This window comes from Onychomys torridus, chromosome 4 (assembly GCF_903995425.1).
Source record: "Onychomys torridus chromosome 4, mOncTor1.1, whole genome shotgun sequence".
Lineage (NCBI taxonomy): Eukaryota > Metazoa > Chordata > Mammalia > Rodentia > Cricetidae > Onychomys > Onychomys torridus.
The window spans coordinates 38,052,958-38,076,790 of record NC_050446.1 but is presented as its reverse complement, the minus strand read 5'-3'; the positions used below and the strand labels follow the sequence as shown (position 1 = coordinate 38,076,790).

The 23,833-nt window shown below is 41.1% G+C and overlaps 1 long non-coding RNA gene across 1 annotated transcript in view; it reads right to left on the bottom strand.

Annotated features, from left to right (window-relative positions):
* The window catches only part of LOC118582404, a 58,743-nt gene that overhangs the window by 22,836 nt on the left and 12,074 nt on the right, over positions 1 to 23,833 (bottom strand). Inside the window, exon 5 of the long non-coding RNA XR_004944768.1 lies at positions 15,973 to 16,133. This is a non-coding gene — a long non-coding RNA (uncharacterized LOC118582404). The remainder of the gene's footprint in view (positions 1 to 15,972; positions 16,134 to 23,833) is intronic.

The following is a 23,833-nucleotide window of genomic DNA, read 5'->3' as shown; positions in this document are numbered from 1 at the left end:
AATAACCTCCAAGGCCTGGCCCTGGTGGCCCAATTCTGTCAGCTGGGCCCCGCCTCCCGATGGTTCCATCACTTGTCTGGTCAGCCAAGTGTTCTAACACACATTTTGAGACAGAGCACTTTGCATTCAAGCCATAACAATGTTGTTTATAAAGCACATTCTTTTAATAATGGAGATTTTTCAAGAGCTATGTGATGCTTAGTTTTAACTGTCAACTTGACATAATCTATAGTCATCCTGAAAGAAAACCTTAATGAGGTATTGTTTAGGTCAGGCTGGCTTATGGGGATGGCTGTTGGGGTTTATCTTAATTAGGATAATTAATGTAGGAAGACCCACACTGGATACAGGCAGCAAGGTGTCATGCTCTGGGCTCTGATCTGAGGGAGAAGTCAGGAACAAGCCAAGTGCAGCATGCATTCATTCTTTGCTCTCAGTTTCTGACTATGGATGGGAGGTGGCCAGCTCCCTTAAGCGCTCACAAACATGGGAACGTTGATCCGTGAGCCACACCCCCTGCTCCTGTAAATTGCTTTTGTCAGGGTATTTCATCATAGCAACTAGAAAGGAAACAAGACTAGCTAAAAGCAAAACAGGACAGAGTAACACTACATAATCATAAACAAAAGTAAACAGCACAGGAAATGAGTTGACAGACCTCAAAAGATGGGGTACAAATGGCCAACAAGTATATGAAAAAAAAATGTTCAGCCTCACTATCAGAGAAATGCACATAAATACGACACTGAGATTCCATCTTACCCAGCTAGCATGTGAGTCATTAAGAAAACAAAAATCAACAAAAACTGGACAAGGGGGACCTTTCTACTCTGCTGGTGGGAAATGTAAATTCGTCCAGCCACTGTGGAAATCAGCATAGAGCTTTCTCAAGAAACTAAAAATAGATCCTCTGTATGGTCTAGTGACACCACTCCTGGGTATTTACCACAGAGACTCCAAGTCAACATATCACAGAAGTACTTGTGCATCAATATTTATTCCAACACTATTCATAATAGCTAAATTATAAACCCACTCACACAAGAGATCTGATCAGATTAACAGAGATTTAAAATATGGCATATACACGATAGAATTTTTTCATCCATGAAGAACCAACGGTATAAATACCATTTGCAGGAAAATGGATGCAACTGGAGATAATCATATTAAGTGAATTAAGCCAATCTCGTACGCTCCCATTTGTGGTTACAAGATTTTATAGAGGTACATAAAGTCATATCTGGATATACGACATGAAGTGGAATTGTTTGGGGATAGCGCACTAACAGAGGAAAGATGGAAAAGGGAGCATGGGGAATTTGTTCAACATCCAATGCATACTTGTCTAAAATGTAAAAATTAAAATAGTCTCAAAGTAGAACACAGGGTGAGGAGGAAATAGGATGATAAAGGTCACAAGTCATAAGACAAAAGTCACAACTTCAAATAAGATGACATTTATAGATCACGTTTACATAGCATATAAACAAGATAAATCTTTAAAAATGTAAAACCAACATAATTAGAGTTGGGAAATTTTAAAGTGCTTATTTTTTGGCTTGGGTTATAGCTCAGTTGTAGAGTACTTACCTAACATACATGAGGCCCTGACTTTAATCCTTAGCATCACAAATCAATCAATCAAGCAATGAAATATTTCTTTCTGAAATGGGCTGATAAGAATAAGTAGAAATAAGGAATAATTAAATAGTGCAATAAACAGTCACCACACTATAAGTAGAGATGATTCAGATAGATAGCATCCTCTTTCTTCCCTTCAGGCCTGGGGAACATTTACAAAATCAATTATGTACTGGCTGAAAAAAAATGCCATTAGCAAAAGTAGAGATTTTTATCAGCCACTTTCTATAATTTTAATCCAATAAAATTTAATGAGTAATAAATATAGTCAAACAATTCCGTCTACATGGAAACTAAGACCCACCTTCCTAAGGGATCCTTGGAGATGAATGTGTGAGGAGAGCCATGTGCTACAAGGACTCAGCCCTCTGTGAGGAGACATGACATCACCCTGCACTCCTGGCCATCATTTGTATTTAGCAAAGCAGTTACACTCATCCAATATTGCTGGTATGTGCCTGGGATTGATTTCTGACTGTTTATTTGCATCACTGATTCATTCTGTAGAAAGTAAACCAATAATTTAACAACAAATTAAGTTGCCCACTTGAAAGAAATGAAAGTACAAGGTTATTTTTATTTTTCAAATATATCATTTACAATTGTATTGTGAAGAGAGGTAATATACACTCACACCTGAGTTAGTTATAGGAGACATTTAGGATACAGCACTGCACAGCTCGTCACACACCCAACACTAACTATTGCTTTTATTTGTGATTTCCCATTTGCCAAGCTTAATAAAAAATATTTCCCTGCCACACTGTGCTGTGGGCTCCATCCTCTGATGGGGGACTTTCTCTCCATAGACCCAGGTCCCACTACTCTCAGAGGCTCCAGGAACTGGGACTTGGGCATCGCTTCTTGATGCTGGAGAACTTCTGAAAGCATTCAGATGTCTCCAAGCAGTGTGTGCTCTGGGTTCTGCCTTGCTGAACATGCCTGCAGCTATCTGCAATGGCCTTCACATGGGTCCTTTCTTCCTGACTGACTGGGGCTTAGTGAGTAGTGGAAATGGTTAGCTCTCTATTTCAGGCTCAAATGTCTGTTCCAGTTCCCCAAACAAGATCATTAATATACTTACTTCCCCAGAGAGGGGGAAACTGTATATAAGCAAGGAAAGCAATAATAGTTGTATGTCATAAATGCTATGGAAGACACAAAACAGGGTGGGTAGACCAATCAGGATCCAGCCATGAAAACAGTGGCCCAATAAGCAGCCAACCAGACTCTAAGGTGGGGAATTAGCTACAGTGATGTCAGGAGTGTTTGAAGAGAAACCAAGTAGTGAGGGGGCTTCCATTGCAGCTTCAGAAAAATAAAAGAAATGGGGTTACAGAAGCCCTGAAGCTAATGCCACTCTGAAGATGCTGGAGAATGTGCAGTAATTGAGGTCATTCCTGATACCACTCAAAAGGGGAAAGATCTTTCGGGTCCTCCATTTCCTTCCCTGAACTCACACTCAAACTCCCTGCCTGGGGGTAATGGCTTTATCATTGGCCAAACTTAACTGGAAGCCAGTTGGCAGAGAAAGCTCGGAGGTATAATTTTCAGGGCTCTTTCCCTTCAGTACAGAGAGAAGCAGAGGAAGGTGGGGTCTGGGTCTGAAACAACTCAACTTAATCAGAGACTTGAGCTAACCGGTGATGGGTGGGGACCATTTCAGAGAGGATGGTCAAGAAAGATCTGGAAGGAGATGTCGGTCAAGTAGACACCTGGAGTGGAGCATTAAGTCTCCTGAACAGCTGAGGAAACAGGGCAGAGGGAAGAGCAAGCACAATGTTCTAAGGAGGAAACTGGCTGGGCCTGTTTAAGGAGCCATGGAGGCTGGGTAGGTTGAGCTGAGTGTGCAGCAGGGAAAACAGCATGTAGGTGAAATGGGAGAGGTCAGAGGTGAGGGCCTGCTAGCGCATGCTCAGAAACCTGGCATTCGAGCTAAAGGCCATGAGAAATCACAGGCTGTTCCTTGTGATCAAGTAATGGGAAGTGAGTATCTTAGGATTCCATTCATCTTGAAGATACAGTATCTTTCCCCGTTGAGCACGCCCATGTTCTGAGTCTCTGTGACCTTCTGCCTCCCAACCTGCCTCTAGGGTGCCCTTCCAATCCCATGACAGAGCCAAAGTGCCAAATCATCCTCAAACATGTGCTACCTTTTGTGACAGGTAAACAACTTCTAACAGTTTGTTTATGCATCAGCCACATCTTGTCAATTCTTACTACTAATCTCCAAGCACCACTAAGCACCCTACATTAGCCTGGGGTCCAATCCTCCCTATAAAGAAATGCATCATTTAAGAGAAGGCTCCTTATAGATTATAAGAAGCTTGGGCACCAATATCTGGGGTCCTTCTCAGATATTAGGAGGCTCTGTTATAATACTGCCACTTGATGCCTCCCCCAGGGATCACCTAACTTGTCTAGTTCTGCAGATCCACCCCCAAAAGAGCACATCCTTTATTATCCACACCCTTTACTGCAAAGCAGAGATCCTGTTCTCTACCAGAAGCCAACGGGAATAAGAACAGCGACATGTTTCATGTCCCACAGAATACTGTGTTTGTGTCTTTCATGCATGTTGATCAATATCAAAGCTCATCTTCAAGACATATTCCAAAAAAGAGGTGGCCCCTGGGCTCCCAGTCACCAATTCCTTCTCTTAAATAAAGTCTCTCATGTCCATTGTTTCCAAGGTCTTGATTAGATGTTAGTGGAAACCCTGAGATCACCAGTGGTTGAAGAGAATCTGACAGAGGAGCCAGAAAACAAAGAAACAATAGCTAATAGATGTTCTCACAAAACTACAAAGGAAGAAGCCCAACACAAGGTACACTGCTCCCCCCCCCCCGCCAAAAAAAAAAAAGACCATAGAATAAGATCCCAATCAGACTGCCACACTTCACCTGATACCAAAACTAGAAGCTAGAAAACAATGAAGCCATTGCTTCAAAATGTTGAGAAAGAAAGGAAGAAATAATTTCCAACCTGGAATAAGTAGCAGGCCCTGAGGGAGTCCAGGCTGTGTAGGAACCCAACATGGGTCAGCAGCAGAAATCCCCACTTTCCACGGAGCTCTGGGACTGAATCACTGAGATAACTGAGTCAACAGAAACCAGGCCATTCGTAGCAGGAGTAACGAGATGTTAGACAGAGAAGAAACTACCAGATGCACTATATGACTCAACTATGGCCAGAGACCTCATTCACAGCAACATAAACAGTGACTTTTGACCAGGGTGAACCATGTTACAATTCTATCAGGAACATGGGTGGGACTGGTATGGAGGTATCCCACAGGGCTGATTTTCATCTTCCAGAGGAAACAGGAAATTAGAATATCTAAAAGAAGATCAGTGGTCTTCTGTGTTTTCATGTGAATTATAGGATTATTTTTAAGTTCTGAAAATATGCCACTGGAAATTTTATGGAGATTACATTGCATCTGAAGATTGCTTTGGGTAACAGCCATTTTTTATAGCATTAATTCGGCCAATTTAGGGACATAGACGCTTTCTATTATTTGGTCTCTTTTTTAATTTCTGTTTTCAGTATCTTAAAATTTTCCTTATAGAAATCTTTCAGCTCATTGGTTATTTTTATTCCTGTATATTTTAATTTTTAAGGCTATTGTGAATGGGCTATTTTTCCTAGTCCCTTTCTCAATAACAAATGATTTTTGGATATTGATCGTGTACCCTGCAACTTTACAGCAAGTGTTTATGGGTGCTAACATTTTCCTGTCAACTCTGTGAGATCTTTTAAGTATAGAATTAGCCATCTGTAAATAGTGATAGTTTAACTCCTCCCTTTTCAAGTTTTATTGACTTAATATCTTTCTTTCTCTTGCCATATTGCTCTAGCTAAGATTTCAAGCAAGAACTTTGTAATAGAACCCAAGTAGCAGAGAAAATAGCCTCATGAATTGGCAAGTGGGATTACATGAAACTGAGAAGCTTCTCCCTAGCAAAAGAAACTATGACAAAGTAAACAGCTTACATAATGGGAGAAATATTTGCCAGCTATACTTCAGGAATATATAGGCTAATGTCTTTAGTATGTAAGAACTAGATACCAACAAATCAAAACCCTGCCAATCAATAAATGGGCCAAATAATTGATCAGCTCTTTCTTAAAATAAAAAGTAAAAATAAAAAACTAAAAACTTTTTTTAAAGTGTTCAACATTCTTAACCAACAGGAAAACACAAATTAAATAATTTTACAATTCCATCTCACCTAAGTCAGAATGATTGTGCTGGAAAAAACAAAAGGTAAGTTTGGTGAAATGACCTTGTGGGTAAAGGTGTTTGACAACAAATTAACCACCTGAGCTCAATCCCTGGAATTCACAAGCTAGAAGGAGAGTACTGAATCCTGCAAGCTGTCCTCTGAATCCCACACATACATAGTGAATTATGCCAACACACACACACACACACACACACACACACACACACACACACACACTGTACTGGCTAGTTTTAAGTCAACTTGGCACAAGCTACAGAGAGGAAAGAGCCTCAATTGAGAAAATGCCTCCATAAGACCCAGTGATCAATGCAGGAAGGCCTGGACCATTGTGGGTGGTACCACTCTTGGACTGGTGGTACCACTCTTGGACTGGTGGTCTTGGGGTCTGCAAAAAAAGCAGGCTGAGCCAGGTGTTCATGGCGCATGCCTTTAATCCCAGCACTTAGGAGGCAGAGCAGGGAGATATCTTTGATGCTATCCTGGTCTACAGAGCTAGTTCCAGGACAGTCAGGGCTACACAAAGAAACCCTGTCTTGAAGGAAAACAAAACCAAACCAAAAAAACCCAACAACAAAAAACAAAACAAGACAGACTGAGCAAGCCATGAGGAGCAAATCAGTAAGCCACACTCATCCATGGCTTTATCATCAGCTCCTGCCTCTAGGTTTCTTCTTCTGCTTGAGTTCCTGTCCTGACTTCCTTTTGTGATGAACAGCAATGTGAATGTGCAAGCCGAATAAACTCTTTCTTCCCCAACTTGACATTTGGTCCTGGTGTTTCATTGTAGCACTAGAAACACTAACTAAGACACACACATACACACACACACACACACACACACACACACACACATACACACACATACACACACACATATACACATACATACACACATATACACATACACATATACACACACATACACATACACACACATACACATACACACACATACACACACATACACACGCACACACACACATATACACACACACATACACACACACACACACAAATGCAAAAAAATACCATATGAAAACAAATGTCAATGAATGCTGACTGAGATGTGGGAATATTATAACTCCTACTCTGTTGGTAGGTGGGAATATAAGCTGGTACAACCACTTTGAAAATCAGTGTAAAAGTTTCACAGAAAAACTAAAAATAGGAACTGCTATATGACCCAGTTATACCACTCTTGGGTGTGGACTCAGAACTCTCTATCTTATTATAGAGATACTTGTACACACACATTTATTGCTGCCCTACTCAGACTAGCAGGAAAATGGAAGTAGCCGTGATGCCCATCAACATGAGTAAGTAATGAAATGATGGTATATATGCAATGGAATTGTAGACTACTGTAAAGAAAAATGAAACCTTGGACTTTTCAGGAAAATGGAAGAAAATGGAAAATATTCTGTTGAATGAGGTAACTCCAGCTCAGAAAAACCAACACATGTGTCCTCTCCTATGAGCAGCCTATCTTCCAATCTTTGTGTGTGGGGGCATGAGTGCCTATAGAGGCTTGGAAGCTAGAAAGGCTCGCATGAAGAGGGAAATGGAGGCTTTAAGGGCGAGGCTTGGGGATGATAATAGAACATGTGTGACATGAAAAATGGAGAGAAGAATACTGCCGTGGAAGGGCACCAGTAGGAACGGAAGGCAGGGAGATGGTGGAGAGGAACCAACCGGGGAGGGAATCCCCTCAAAGTACATAGATGTAAAAATGCCATAAGGACATCTGTTGCTGAGTATCCGCTGATTAAAAAATAAAATAAAGTTATTGCTGCAGAGATGGCTTGGGTAAAGGTGCCCACTGCCAGGGCTGAACATGGGACTGATCCCAGGATCCACATGACGGAAAGACAGAACAGACTCCAGCAAGTCATCCTCAGACTTGCACTCTGTGGCAGGAGATCATCTCCACATAGTCACATGTGCATACAACATAAATGAACAAAACAAAATCAAATTAAAAAATAAACAAATAAATACAGTCTACAGAAAGCTAGAATCTAAGTGGCCCTGAAGACGGAGGATGATGGGATGATGGTAGTCTGTCGTGGGCAGCCTCTCAGAGGCACTTCCTGGAGACACATTGCTAGAGAGGCCCATGTTCTATTTCACTTCCGTTATATGAGAGTCCCTCACTGTCTGTCTATGTGCCTGAGAATCACTGAAGACCAATGAACAAAGGTTTAGGTTAAAGTTGGAGAGCATTCCAAAGCAGAAACCTATTTAGCCAGAAAACTTACTGGGGAAGAAGCCATGTAAGAGGACAGAACAGCTTAGAAACCCCCCCTCCCGCCCCCTTCACCCCACCAGCAGATGCATCCCCTACAAAAATGAATCACAGAGGTCAGGGACTGAGAAAAGAAGGTGGTGTTGAGGTCAAGGCTGGTAGTCTTTTCAAACTTTGTTTTGCCTTTGTTCTGCACTACCCTGATACTGTCCTCCCGGCCAGCATGAGGGCCACCGAGCTCCTCCCACCTCCACCTGGAGGAACACGGAACACGGAGCCAGCTCACAAGGAGCAAGAACAGCATATGCTGGCAGCTAGGCAAGTCCCAGCCTTCCAAGTTTTATTATGATTACTTCTTACACAAACACTACTAATACCGCAACTTCTGGGCAAGAGATAAGCTCCCTTTTGGTTAGCTTGGTTGCCATTCCATTCTTTTACTTCTTGACAGCATGCCCTCCAAGCTTGGGCTTCTTGGTTTGGGCTTTGTGTTCAGACCGGTCCATGCCTGCTGTCTAACTAACTAGACAGCATCTTCCATTTAGGCTTTTCTTAGTATGTCTATTACTATCCAAACACAAACTATCCATGAATTTCAACCAGATTAACTTCCCGTTGTCTTTCTAGATCTCCTAGACCAAACTGTCTCAACATCAGTAGACATAAGCAGCTGTGCAGTTCACCCCAGTTTTGTCCTGGTATAGGTACATCACTGTGCCTGATAGCCCTGCCATCTCAGCCAAGAATGGAAAAGGCAGCATTGTGAGTGCAGTTCCCTCACAGACCCATCCATGGGTCTGCCTGTGATTCTTGCTGAAGTATTGATCAATTGGGATTGTTGCAATAGGGATGGGTATTTTTAAAGAGTTCTCCATTGAAAATGAGTCCTCTTCATTTATAAATGGTACAGCTAATTTAGAACATTAGTTTCAGAAATGCTAATTATATCAAATTAAGAGAACTAGATAGTACCACTTGAGGACTACATAGGCACTCAAAAACCTGGGGTGATATGAAGGGTGTATCTAAACTTATTTGGCTAAAATTATAATTAGGGGGCTGGAGAGAGAGAGAGAGAGAGAGAGAGAGAGAGAGAGATCTACCATTAAGTACACTTGCTGCTCCTGCAGAGGACCTGAGTCCTGGGGGTCTCGGGACCCAAGCTCTGTTCTCAACACCTACTTACAACCACCTATCACGCCAGCTCCAGAAGATTCAATACCCTTTTATAGCCCCCTATGCTTTGCCACAGCATATATGTGTGCTTGTGCATGTGTGCACACACATGCACACACACACACAAATAAATAAATGAGTGAATGAATGAATAAATAAATAAATAAATAATATTTAGACTTGTCCTGGTAATTGATTTTTTTTTGTTGTTGTTGTTACTTGGAAACAGGCTCAGTTTTCAAATGGCAAAAACATTTCCTGCCAAACTAAAACTAATGGGACAGTAATAAGGATTTATATCCAAGATGTTCACAAGTTCATTTTTAGATTCCAATTGTGTATTTAAAAATAAAGTGGGCTGGGCTGGGGATTTAGCTCAATGGTAGAGTGCTTGCCTACCAAGTACAAGGCCCTGGGTTTAGTCCTCAGCTCCGACAAAAAAAAAAAAAAAGTGTAGTCAAGCATAACCCACTGAACTATTCTACTAGGGAAGAGACTATCAGAATAATCAAAGATGCTGAGTGTGTATGTTTATTTGGGCTAAATGTATTAATAATCATTGCTCAGGTTAATTTCACCTTTTATGTTAGTAAACATCAATTGACATCACCTGGGAAGTCTACTTGTTTTAAGGGGGCCAGGTAGGAGCAGATAGTCTCATGAAACCCAAGCTGGTCTCAGACTCATTGTGCAGCTGATGATGACCCTGGACTCATTCTGATGCCTCTACCCTCAATGAGCTTAGATTAGACATAGAGGCCACCATGCCTGGTACCTAAAAAAACAATTACCTAGTCTTGTTCCAGATGCCAATATCCAGCATACATCTGGACATCTGTCTGAGTGTATATATTTTTTGTTGAAAGTTGGCTTTGGAATCACTAACTTAGAAAGCCAAGATAATTGGCCTTTTAAATTTCAATTAAAATATAATTACATCATTTCCTCTACCATAAGCAGCCCTCACACTCCCTCCCAAATTCATAGGGCTCCTGTTCTTTAACCACTATTGTTACATGTATATTTCATATATATATACATATACATATATATTTCACATGTATATATATACACACATATATATATGAAATACATATGTATATATACATATATGTATATATGTATAAATGAAAAATATATGAATACAATCTGCTGAGTCGGTTCAATGTTGCATATATATATTCTGATAAGTTGGTACTGGATAACCAATCAGGGGCTCATCCCTGGGAAGAACAAATTGTCCCTGTCTTGGCAGTTGTTAATTGCTTGCAGCTCTTCATCTAGAGGTGAGTTCCAGTGTGATTTTCCCCATCCATGTTTGAGGTTGTTGAAATTCACTTTTCATTTGCTGTGTTGGGTTGCTTTGCCTATCTTAAAAATCCATATATTCATCATCTGGTGATCTATAAAGTATATATGTGTGTGTGTGTGTGTGTGTGTGTGTGTGTGTGTGTGTGTGTGTCATTTATATATGTCAACTATTTATGCAAAAAGTTCCCAAAATAGAACCTTGGAGCCACCCATTAACGGCTGCCTATCACTGAAATGCTGCATTAAATATGCCTTCTCCACTCTCTTCAGGCTCAATCTGCTCAATTTATTCCCAGGACATGAGGAGAGTGAATAAATTATGTAAAAATGCATTGGAAAATTGAATGCAACCCTGTTAATCATCTTATGTCAGACTAATAGTTTCATCAATTACTTCATACTTTTTTTCTAGTTGTATTTTCTACTTCCTCCCTCAGTTCAGGTGTTCAAGTCTTCCTCTATGATTTGTGAGTTATGGACTCAGCTGTGGAAAACAGAAAACTGTCTTTCTAGTTATTTTCCAAAGGCCTGCTTCCTTAGAAGGTAAGAGGGGACATTAATGTTGACAGAAAAAACAGCAATCTGGAAAATGAGACGGGAGGAAAAGATGACCCTAGTATAGGAAAAAGAGTAAGGCGTTGGCTTCCTCTGCATAGAACTCAGGACTGTCGGAGCCTTACAGGCCACTAGAGGTTATATGCAGAGTTCAGATGTGGGCTAAGTTTCTGCTCCAAAACTGCACCTAAGTCCCAAGAATATTATTCAAACAGGAACTACCAGACCCAGAGGTACTATGAACAAGATAGTGACCTGTTCACCATTATCTTTGTGGCCAGAAATCCAGAACACAGGTGCCTGCCACCCCACCTCAATCCCTGGTGTGGCCTAAGAGCCTGGGTTAGTTCCCCGGGCTGCTGTTTTAAAGAACCGCAAACAGACTGGTTCAGAACAGCTGGTTCCTCTCATGCCTCAGCTTTGGAGTCAGAAAGGCTAAGGCCAGGCTGTCCACAGGACCGTGCTGCAGGAGCCTTCCATGGCACTTTTATCGCAAGTGACACTGGCAGTCATTGACAGTCCTTGATCTGCAGATACATCACTTGATGCCCCTATCATCATGTGGCTATGTCCTCTGTGTGTGTGTGTCCTGCCCACTTTAAATAAGGACAATAATCACAGAGTTAGGACCTCAGGCTCTTCCATTATAGCTTCCCCTCAACTAAGTGTATAATCAATGATCTAAGTAAGGTTACATTTTGTGCATCTGCACGTGAGGATCTCAACATATCTTTTAGAGAGCAACAATTCAATCCATAATAGGTCTCAACGTCTTGACCTAATTCTGAAATGACAAGGAGCCCCAAGAATTCCTGAGATGAGCTTTTCCTGCCAACTGGTAGGATGGGGGCTGGAATGTCCTTAAGCTAACTGAACAGTAAGGAGCACACTTGAGTTGGTACTCTGAGAATCAGGAGCATTATGTTCTCATTCGGATGTTTAATATGTATGCAAGGTGCTAGGCATTTGAAGTCTGCAGTGCAGGACAGTCTGGCGCTCTTCTGCACAGCTCCCTGGCTTCGTTTGTGTTTGTGTTAGCACAGCAGAAGCAGCTGTCAAATGGAAAATAAGTGAATAAATAAGAGTATCATGGAAAATTCCAATAACATGCATATAACTTACTGGAAGCTTTAAATAGACCCTGATTCGCAAAAAGGGATTTATTTTAAAAGATTCTCTCTCTCTCTCTCTGTGTGTGTGTGTGTGTGTGTGTGTGTGTGTGTGTGTGAGAGAGAGAGAGAGAGAGAGAGAGAGAGAGAGAGAGAGAGAGAGAGAAAGTATATTTATATGTGTTCACATCTGTCTAAGGAATCTAAAGTCCCTGATCTCTTCCCACAATATTTTTCTTTGCATATTTCCAAAATACTATAAAAATGGTTGATTTCAGTTCTGAACCTGATGCTACCTGTAGAAACAGCTCCATTCTCTTCCTTTTTACAACTTGGAGAGTTACTTCACACATGATCTATTTGATGTTATTTTCCTCCTTCAGAATGCAGATCACTAGGGAGTTGCAATCTCTCCAGAAATTCTATATGCAGGTACAACATTTAAAACTCATTTGATTAAAATCATTCCTTAGAACAGTGGCTTTTTGAAAAGGTTAATTTTCTTCTAATGTAGTCAGATTTCTAAATCAGAACACCAGTGCTCCTGTAGCTATATTTATTTCAGAAATGTCAACCAAAAACTCACACACTCATAACCAACCAAAAAAAAAAAAAGTTACAGAGCCCACATAACTCTTGAATTGTAGCAAAAAGAACCAGTATTATATAGAACCAGTTTTTTTTAATGGGGCTTGAATTAACTGACATAATACATTTAGTGACCTTGTTTCATGGCTAAAAATAGGCAAACTTTCCCCTGTCTTTCTCATCTTTTTGAGGAAAAAGCATAAAGATAAAGTCAGATGTTTGCATTGTTGGGTTTGAGTTCCCCCACAGAGGCCATTTAAAGCTTTTCCATAGACCCTGAATTCACAAAAGAGATTTATTTTGAGTGAGAGAGAGTGAGTGTATGTGTGTGTGTGTGTGTGTGTGTGTGTGTGTGTGTGTGTGTGTTCACATCAGTCTGAGGCACATAAAGCCCTGCTCTCTTCCCTCAGGAATCCTTTGATGTTACCATAGATCTCCAGCTGTTGGAAGATAGTTCAAGGCTATTAAGCTACCTTTAAAAATCTACCTTTTTGTTTGTTTACATTCTTACATCATCATCGAGGGGCTTCCTAGGCCATTGTGTATATGTTTGTTTTGAGTGTGCAAAGTTTGGATGCGGGGGGGGGGGGGGGCGGGCGGGGGGGTGGTTCCTCAGAAAGTATAGTTTGAGTATCCTAGCATGATTCCCTGCCTCTCATGTGTTGACTGTTATGAGTTAGAATCAGAGAAACCCATAAGCATTTGACCTCTAACAATGGAAGAAATGCCAGTGGCTCAATCTTAGTCTAATACCATTTGGTTTAAAACCATGGAAAGGGTTGAAAAGGGAAATGTTCGGTGATCTCAAGGGGGGAAGAGAAGACTTTGTGCGAAGTCAGAACAGGAAATAAGTTATTACATTTGGGTCTCTCACTGTAGCTATCATCTCCCTCATCACAGAGGCTTCAGAACCAAGCTGGCAATACTTCTTTGGTCCAGTCTCACTTTGAGCAGTGTCTGTGAACTTGATATAGTACCTGAGTCACAGACTATAAAACCCTAATGAAGAGCTAAGTCAGAAAGTAGTGGTACATAGTTTATTAGTCCTACTGTGAGGTGGAATAAGAACAATTTATACTTAGAATGTTTTATTTTTATCCAAACCTTCATCACACTTTTCTAAAGCAAGAATTCTGGCTGTGACCAGATAAAAGTTTTGAAAGGAAGATTATGGGGACTGATAGGATGGCTCAATGGGTAAAAGCAGTTTAAACACCAGCCAGATGACCTGAGTTAAAAGTCCAGAGCACACATGAAAGGTGAGAGACTCAACTGGTTTTATTAAGTTGTCCTTGACCTCCACGCACACCGGTACATATACATGTTACATACAATAATAAAAAATTAAAATGTTTAAATAAGATTCTGAGGGTAGATTTTAAAAATTGACTTAGGATTGGCCATCTATTGAATAAACAAATATATAAATGCTATCAGCTACTAGGTAGCATTCTAGATGTCGGACACACATAGATGAAAACAGAAACTGGTACTCAGAGCACTTGAAATTAGTATAATTTGCTAATAGGAAGGAATTAAGTATAGGCAACTACTACATGGATGAACCCTGAAAGCAGGCAAAGTGAAAGAAATGATTAATACCAGGCTGCATACTGTATAATTCCAGGCACATGAAATGTCCTGAGAAGCAAATTAGTAAACTAGAAACCACACAACTTGATATACATGACAGTGGTGAAGAAGAATGGCCAATTCTGCTCACGGCATGGCTCTATTTGGGATGACAAAAGGGAGTGTGATAATGACTGCAAACTGAGCTGAGTCTTTAGATACTTTTTAAATATTGAATTGGACAATTAAACAGATAAGTACATAAATCCAATCCCAAATGCTAAAAATTTAGTCAAGATAGGCACATTCTCAGAATGGCAAAATTAAATAATTAAAAAGTTTTCAAAGGCATGCCTACTCTGCACTGAAAGCACTGGGAAAAGAAACAGGGCGCACTGAAAAGGCAAAGTACGCGAGGTTTGAACACTTTATCGCTAAACTACTGGCGATCCCAGAATGCTTCACTGTGGTTTCTTCAAACCCGAATTCTCCGCAATGACGTAGTGCAGTGTTTCAGAAATAATCTGACATTGGAGTTTCCTGAGCAAAACTAGGTTTGAATTCATACAAGGATCTCCCTCCCACCATCTCGCAAATGAAAGTTAAGTATTTCAAAAATTTCAGATCTTAGTGACAAAGCCAGAGAAAAGGCAAAATGTGAAAAGCGTGGCAGTGAGGCCCACAACTGGTCGGATGGCTTGTGACAACAACAAGACGGAAGGCACGGAAACAAGGGTTTCAAATTATTGATGAACAATCGTTCGAAAATAGCGCACTCCAGCCAGCCAAGATTCCGCTGCAGTCTGAAGCTAAAAAAAGATGTCTCAAAAGTGTATTCTCAGGAGCCCCTTCCCAGGAAGCTAGCAAAGGATGTCCTCCAAATAACAAACAACAAAAATAAATGAGTAAACCAAGAAAAAGGAAAACATGGGATCCAATTTAAGGGAAAGAAAGGGTTTTCCCATGATGATAACTGCTCAGGAAACTCAGCTGCCAGCCCAGATGCAGAGATAAGAGCAGAGGCCAAGAGAGCTTCTGGGAATGGAGGTGCGGTCAGGGTCAGACTAAAAGTTTGTTTAATGTGTGCATCCACGCCAAGAAGCATTTTGTAGTTTGTTTTTGTTTGTTTGTTTGTTTGTTTAATTAAAAGCTGGAACACCAAAATTTTTTGAAATGAGACAATTATTAACTACTAAACTAACAATTGTATAACAAAGCAGTTGTAATCCTAATACACCACATTATATACAGTGATTAGTATTAATATGAATGTAGTAATATGAACTCTGAGTGTTTATTCAAAACACTCAGATATAAGTTTTATTTTTGAGAATTTCATATATAAGTATTTATACAATTTCCCCATCTCTTTCTTTCCTTCATCTCCTCCCATGTCCCTCCCAATCTTTCTCAAATTCATGACCTCTTGTTCTTTAATTATAATTGCTATACAAATATCCATAATGTTTATAAACACAAACTGTTGAGATAATTTAGTATTGTTCATGTGTTTAGGGCTGACCTTTTGGAATAAGCTGGCCTTCCAAGAGCTCATCCGTAGAGAAGACTGATTGCCCTCCTCTCAGCAACCATGAATTGTCTGCAGATCTTCTTGGAGGGGTGAAGCCTTGTGAGAATCCCCCATCCTGTTGCCCTGTCAACTGGTGTCATTGTGCAGCCTACCTGTCATATAAAGAAGATATGATCTTGAAGCAAATATAATCTGGAACCTTTCCCTCTTTCTAAAGAGGACACAGGGTCCAGTGTGCTATACAAATCCTCTGTCTTGATTCAGAAAATAATGGACAACAACCAGAAGAAAACAGAAGGCCAACAGCATTACTGTGTCATACCTTACTGTGGCATGCCTGCCACAGTATAGATGCTTCATCCACCAGCTGAACAATGTCTTTCTTAGCAAGTCTACTTCCTTAGTATCTCTAAGGAGCTGCACCTAGGCTTTTCTACTTTTTTATGCTTTGCAGAAGGGTGGCACTACCTAGGAGTTTATGCATGTTGATCAAGCATCCCACCACAGAGCTACATCTCCCATAGGTCAGCTTGTTACTTATGTTGTGTCTTCTAGAACTTTGAGTAAGAAGAGCCAAGACTTTGAAAGGAATTCTTTTCTTTCAGAATCACTCATCATATGATCGGTTTGCTAGACATATCAAGGATGGCCCATGGCTATGTTATTGCCACTGCCACTCCTCCCTTCCCAGGAGGTCCCAGTACCATCTAAAAAACACTCTCTGCTACTGGGAATGAGACTCAGGGACAAAGAGTTGATTGACTTAAGCAGAGTTGAAGTTCATTCACTCAACAGAGGCAGATCAGAACAACAGGAACAGTTAACCCAGAGTCTTGGATCTAGTTGCAGAATTGGAGTCTGATTCATTGATAGTAGGAATACTTTCTGAATGGAGCAGGAGCTTCACAAACAATATTCAGGGCTACTGATGCAATGTCCCAGGGGCAACTCCCTTGTCATAAATAGAAAACAATGTCTTGAAGCAGTCATCCCACACTAGACCTCTGGCTCTCTCAATCTTTTCTCTCTCTCTTCCTTAATGTTCTCCGAGCCTCACCAGCAAGAAGGCTCTGACATTCTATTAGAAATGAAACACAGAAATAGAAAGATGATAAAAGAGGAATGGAAATAACTTGATAAATTACCACATATAAAACAGAAAAGAAGGTAAAATACTACTAAGGACAGTGCCTTTGTAATATGTGCTATGGTGCCCGGGCAGAGCCTCTGTACTATGTGCTATGGTACCTCAGCAAAGCCTTTGCTCTGTGTGCTATGGTGCCCGGGCAGAGCCTTTGCAATGTGTGCTATGGTGCTAGGACAGAGCCTTTCTTCTGTATACTATGGTGACTGGATATGTTAAGTCCTTTCCACACCAGCACTACCCATTAACCACTGAAGTAGACTTTATTATCAACACCACCATCCACTTTCCATTTGAGGAAACTAAGGCATTATATTGTGACTTGTCCCTAATCCCACAACAAATAAATGATTATATCCAAGATTTAAAGACAGATGATCTATTGCTTGGAATGTAAAATTATGGAGAGATTGGATATCCAAGAGGAATAGTAGTGTATGCATAAACAATATGTTTTATGTGATGTGATGGCTAATCTTGGTTATCAATTTGACTATATCTGGAATCAACTAAAACCCAACTAGCTTGGTATGTCTATCAGGGATTTTCTTGATTGGATCGTTTGAGGTAGAGAGACGCATCCTAAGTCTGGGCTACACCTCCTGGTGGCAGTCCACATAAAAGGACATGGAAGAAGGTAGCCTTTTGCTTTTTGTGTGCTTGACCTTACTCTCACTGGTGAGTTCCGTTATCCTAACACTAAGGCATTAGCACCTACTTCTCTGGGATTCCAATATAGTCTAAAGACCAATAGCTCTCTAGGAATCCTTTGGGACTCCAGCACCAGATTGAGACTGTTGAAGCATCTATGGTGAAGTACTGAACAACTAACAGATTCTTGGCCTTTCTGTTTGCAGGCAAATTGTTGGACTAGAACCACAGTCAATAAGCCACTATAATGAAACCCATATGTATAATGATATCGTATCATATAATACATATACAATACATACACTCTATGAGTTTTGATCCTTTAAAGAACTCTGAACTAATACATGTGAGTTGAAATACTCACAGAGAATCACCACAATTATGACTCAAGCATTAATTGGGGAATGAATGGGTACAGGACCCAGAAGAAAGCCATAGGTTAATAGTCAACAGAATAAAAGGGGAATCATCAAAGAACAGAGCACTGAAGAATTAAGGAGGATTTTGTGCCATGTACACAGAGCCTTTCTTTAAGGAAAAGGTATATTCAACAGCATCAAAGGCCCTGGAATTAATGGGCTAATAACTGAGAAAATGACACAGGGCTGCTAGAAAAAACACAGAGAAATTCATTCCAGAGTATTTTACCCAATAAGGAATTTTGTCAGGGAAAGGTGGCTGTGTTGATGCCACAGCTTGAGAAGGTGATGGGGTGAAGCACATATTTATATTTCTGGGTAGGAAAAAAAAAAACAGACATGGTTAAAGACAGAGACTAGACAGCTTTTTTCATGACATTAACCTTAACTGTAAAGGGTATACATCAAAAACACTGAGAAACCTATTACCCTTATCTCTGTAAATAAACTAGTTAGCCAGATAGTCTCCCTTCCTCTGTCCAGCTTGTAGCCAGATACTATGCTTTCTTCATTCTTGGTTTTGTTTTTTGTTTATTGGGGTTTTTTTTGTTTTTTGTTTTTGGTTTTTGTTTGTTTGTTTGTTTTTTTCGAGACAGGGTTTCTCTGTGTAGCTTTGCGCCTTTCCTGGAACTCACTTGGTAGCCCAGGCTGGCCTTGACCTCACAGAGATCCACCTGCCTCTGCCTCCCGAGTGCTGGGATTAAAGGCGTGCGCCACCACCGCCCAGCTGCCTTCTTCATTCCTAAGAAGATCGCTAAGAACTAATGAGTCCTTGACTCCTTGTCACTCACTTATGAGAGCGATGATAGTCAACAGAGTGTCTAGAACACAGAATGAGTGGCTGGTTCTGCCAGAATGGGTTCAATGCCAGGAGACTTCCTCCTGGGATTGGAGCAAGGTCAGTTGCCAGGGAGCTGGAGTAGAGAGGAATCAGCAGGAATGGTGAAGAGCCAGACATTTCCCAGACATTTGAGTGGGTGTTCATGTCATCAGTTGGCAAATCTCAGGCAGAGTCAAGACCCTGTGATTTGGAGGTGAGCAGGCAAGGGACTGCCTTGAATGATAAACAGCCTGCTCTCTTTGCCTCTTGTCCCCATTAAAGCAGCTGGAACAAAAGGACAAAAGCCCAGATCAGCCGGTAGTGCTGCTGGACGCCCAAGTGAGTGCGTTCTAGCCCCACAAACCTCCCACACACCTGTCAGGTAAAAGGCGAAGCTAATTTGCATTTCTCCTTGATCAAAGCTAGAACTGAAGCAATCCGGGAAAATCAAAGTCTCCTATTCGGAGTCGCCAGCATGATATTTGCAGAAGTAAGACTAGAATCTAGCATTCCTGTCTCCCCTGCTAGAGATTTTCTCATTACCTATGCTAAAGGTCTGCCCTGCCAGTCCAATAAGTGACCACCACCCTCCCGACACTTCCACCAATTTGGTTATTTGACATTTGTTGTGTTTTCAATTTGAATCAGAAATTCCTAATATAGAGTTAAATCCTTAGGCAATAAGTTTGTCCTTTCTAACCATGGTGAATAAAACCCCTCACCTCCCCTCAATGCCCAGGGCTAACAATTAATTTTCCATCTTTATGTCTATATCCAATCTGCCAAAAATAAAAAAAAAAAAAAATTAAAAAAAACATTCTCCCTGGAACTCAAAATTCAAAAGCTTAAAAACATCTTAAGAATTAATCTCTATGCCCTATTCTTTGGCTGGCAGGTTAAAAACTGAATTTGCATAAATCCATAGCGGTCAGTCCTCTCTTATTTGTAAGGATAAAAGAGGTCTGAGAGGCTGGGAGGAGGGGTGGTTGGTTTCCAGGCTCAAGGAGTGAGAACTGGCCTTGCTCTTACAGATCCATGAGAAATGGTACAACAATGAGGAAGAGGGAGTGATTTAAGTAGGGTCTAGAAGGAACTGGGAAACAGCCTGAGAGTTCACGGGGAGTGAGAGGATTTAAGAGACCCACTGCGTACCAATGAAGGGCTCTAGCAGGCCTGAGCATGGTAAGCACAGCACTGATAGGTTTTACCCTTTTACCCTTCTCCACTCCCTTCCTAAAAACTGTTACATCACATTCTTAAAGCTAGCCCCCAAGGTCTATTCCCTTATTTGCCACTGACTTATTCCTTAGACAAAACACCGAGATCCAACAATCAATATTCATTATTTGGCTAACATATCCAATCAGGATTTACCAACTCACCCTAGCACAGACTCCCCATTTTTCTCCTTAAAAACCCACTCCTGCGAAAACACCTGCTTGCTGCTGCTGCTGGCTCCATGCTGCTCTTGATGCTTAATGCCTGCCTGTGCAGCCGCCCCCCACACACTCTCACTTGCCCCTGGGGTAATAAATCTCCTTTGTGCTGAGAATTTGGTATCTGGGTGTGTCCTGGACCAACTCCAAGGGTTTTACCCTCCTTTACAATGGATGCTTTTGAATCTTGGAGGAGGGAGCAAGAAGACAGGAGGCTAAAATTCACATGATGACTTATTGTGATTTGTAATGAGTCATTTTCTGTCCCACCAGCCAGCTCCCAAATAATGACACTGAGACTTATTATTAATTATAGCCTATAGCTTAGGCTTGCTTATTCCTAATTAGCTCTTATAACTTAAATTAGCCCATTTATATTCATCTGTGTTCTATCATGGGGTGTTACCTCTCTTCCATCTTGCACCTCCTGTTTCCTCTCCACGTCTCCTGGTGTCTTCTGCATGCCTAGATTTCTCCTCCTCTTCCTTTCTCTCCCCGAAAATCCCACCTATACCTTCTGCCTAGCTATTGGCTGTTCAGTTTATGATTACACCAATCACAGCAATACACTTTCGCGCAGTGTACAACAGGGGTTCATGATAGTTTATTGATTCTAGCTCAGGCCACAGACCCCTGTGAACTTCCATTAATTTTTGGACCAGCTCCCTGGACTTCACGTGATAAATTCTGAGCTGATAGGTAAATGCCCACACAGCCAGTGGTTGGTCTCTCTGCTCCTTGATTGATGTCATGCCATGCCATGTCTCACTCAATATTTTAATATTGCCTGTGGGTACATCTAAAACTATACTCATTATTAATTCTTTTTTTAAATCATTATTCGTGAATGGGTATGTGTATGTATACAAGCATGTATGGCTATGCCCATTGTGTATGCCTGGTGCCCTTGGAGGCCAGAAGAGGCCATCAATTCCCCTGGAACTGGAGTTACAGGTGGTTATGAGCTGCTGTGTGGGTGCTAGGACTCAGACCGGACCTTCTGGAAGCTTGGCCCATGCTCTTGATCACTGACTTGTATCTTTGGCCCCTCACTATCAATTCTTAGTAGCCGAACTTATGTTCCTTCCTGGAGACATTCCTTCTGTGCTTTCATCCTTCTGTGACTCTCCTGTGCTCCAAATCTTCCACTTAGCCTGTTTGACTCCAAATCCTGCCTCCTACTTGTCTGCCTTTTCCCCATTTTCAAGCGGCTCCTAAATCAGCACAATGTGTCTGGTGTATATGGAAACTCTACAAGACAGCACTAATCCTACACTAGACAGACAGGTGATCAGAAACAGCACCACTCTTGTCTGATAGTAGGTGGTTATAGAGAGAAGTTAGAGCTAATGAAGGTATAGTTGCTGGTGACTGAACTTTGGCCTGGGTACAAGTATGAGGTCAGAGGCACAGAGTTATCCAGGTATCAACTGAGCACTCTGTAGGGATGGGCAGTAGATAGGTAGGAGTTGTGTCTTCAGGTGTCTGATGAATTAGGTACCTCTTGTTTTCCAAGCAAGTAAAACTTGGAACCAGTCACATGGTTGGTCAAAGGTTTCATGGTTGATTTAATTGACTAGTGACAAGGTTGGCACTGGCATAGAGATCAGCAAATGGCCCATCAATGGTTGTGGTGGGGAGCTACAAGACAACACAGGTCTCTCAAAGATTGTGTTACTGAGCAGTTCGCACAAGAGGAACTTTGGAGCAGGGATGAAGACAGGGTAGTAGTGAGAACTGCAGTGTGTACCAGGAAAATTGGGCCTAAGACTAAAGCTAATGCTTTGATTCTTAGAATTTCAGCACCCAATCAGTATTTCCAGCTACCTACCATGAGTCATCACAGTGGGGCTTAGGGAAAAGTTTAGATGGAAGTGTGGTTTTCTGTAGGTGCTAAATGCAAATTTAAATGAGATTTGGAAGTGCCTAAAGGAGAGGGCATGGACATGTGACATGAGGCTTCAGTGAAGGGACACTGTACAACCAGATTCTAGAAATGTGAGTCAGCCTAGCAATGTGGAAGAGGCATTTCGGAAGTGTGATAAAGGTCCTAAGTATGAGTGTGGGCTGTCCAAAGAACTTGGAGATGATCCTAAATGCTGTAGGTCAGCAAGGGACTGAGATGTTTCCACCAGATCATGTGTAGATGGGTGAGTATTCTCAATCTCTGACGGAAGTGGCCCTAAACATTCAACCAGAGCTGGGCTTGAAGATCAAATTCAGGTGACATGGAGAGGAACTTCAGATATATGTAAGATACATGAGGTTTAACAATGTTAAGCACCTGTTTCCTCTCGATTATCCAGAGCACAGCTGTAATTCCCACTGCCCAAACCTCCAACTTTATCTAAACTAACGCAACAGCTTTCTAACTGATTTCCCCAGATAGAAGCCTCCACTTCCTTCCAATCTGCTGAGCTTTTTAGTCTCCTGAAAGCACAGCTTTGAAAATGCCTGTCCTTCTGAGAAATATCCTCTACTAATGTGAACAGGTCCAAATCTAATATCCCGTGCAAATTTTATGTTTCAAGCACTAGTGTGTAAAAGCAATGAGAAATTCATACAAAGGTAGCAGTGACCTAGGGAGTCATGGGTGATAGGTGGGGGGTAGACACTTGGATGGACTAAAGCACAGGATGTCTAGAGCTGCCCGGCAGTCTTCCAACTTTTCCGAACCCTAGAGTCTTTCTAAACCCTCAATCTTTAGCAGCACAAACATAAACCCAGGGAGCCAGAAGCACTATGGATCTTCACAGCTTCTGTCGCATGGTGTCCTCTACAACACTGCCTCATGCTTGAAGGCTTAGATTCTACTCTTTCTAAATTTAATGGCTGGTGACTAGCATGATTTTTCCACAGAAAATACATTATTCATCTATTTACATATGTATTTATTTGTTATACAGGTGGAAATGAAATGCATTTTGCTTATAAATTTCACAAACACATAAAAATACACTGTGAAAAACAAGATGATGAAGAGGAAGAAGCCAAAGGGAACAGCCATTGTCTTGACTACCTCAGCTTTTAAAGTCTGGAACTAATATGGTTTTGGGGTTAAAAATCTTAAGGAATTTCTAATTCCATAGTCTACTATTTTTTCCCAAATATTGACTGTTATACATTCAAACAAAACTGCAATGATATGTGTAAGGGGGGCTCAGAATTAGTACATAACACACCCAGACACCAACATCTTAGGACAAAGGAGTAGAGTTTTAGTAAGAAAAAAGGGGAGTCTATGCTAGGATGAGGTGGTAAGTCCTTACTGGACCTGTTAGCCAGTGTAGCCAAAATATGAATTTTGATTGCTGGAACTTGGTGTTTTGATAGCTGGACCTTGGCATTTTAGTCAACATAAGGAAATGACCAAATTAGAAAA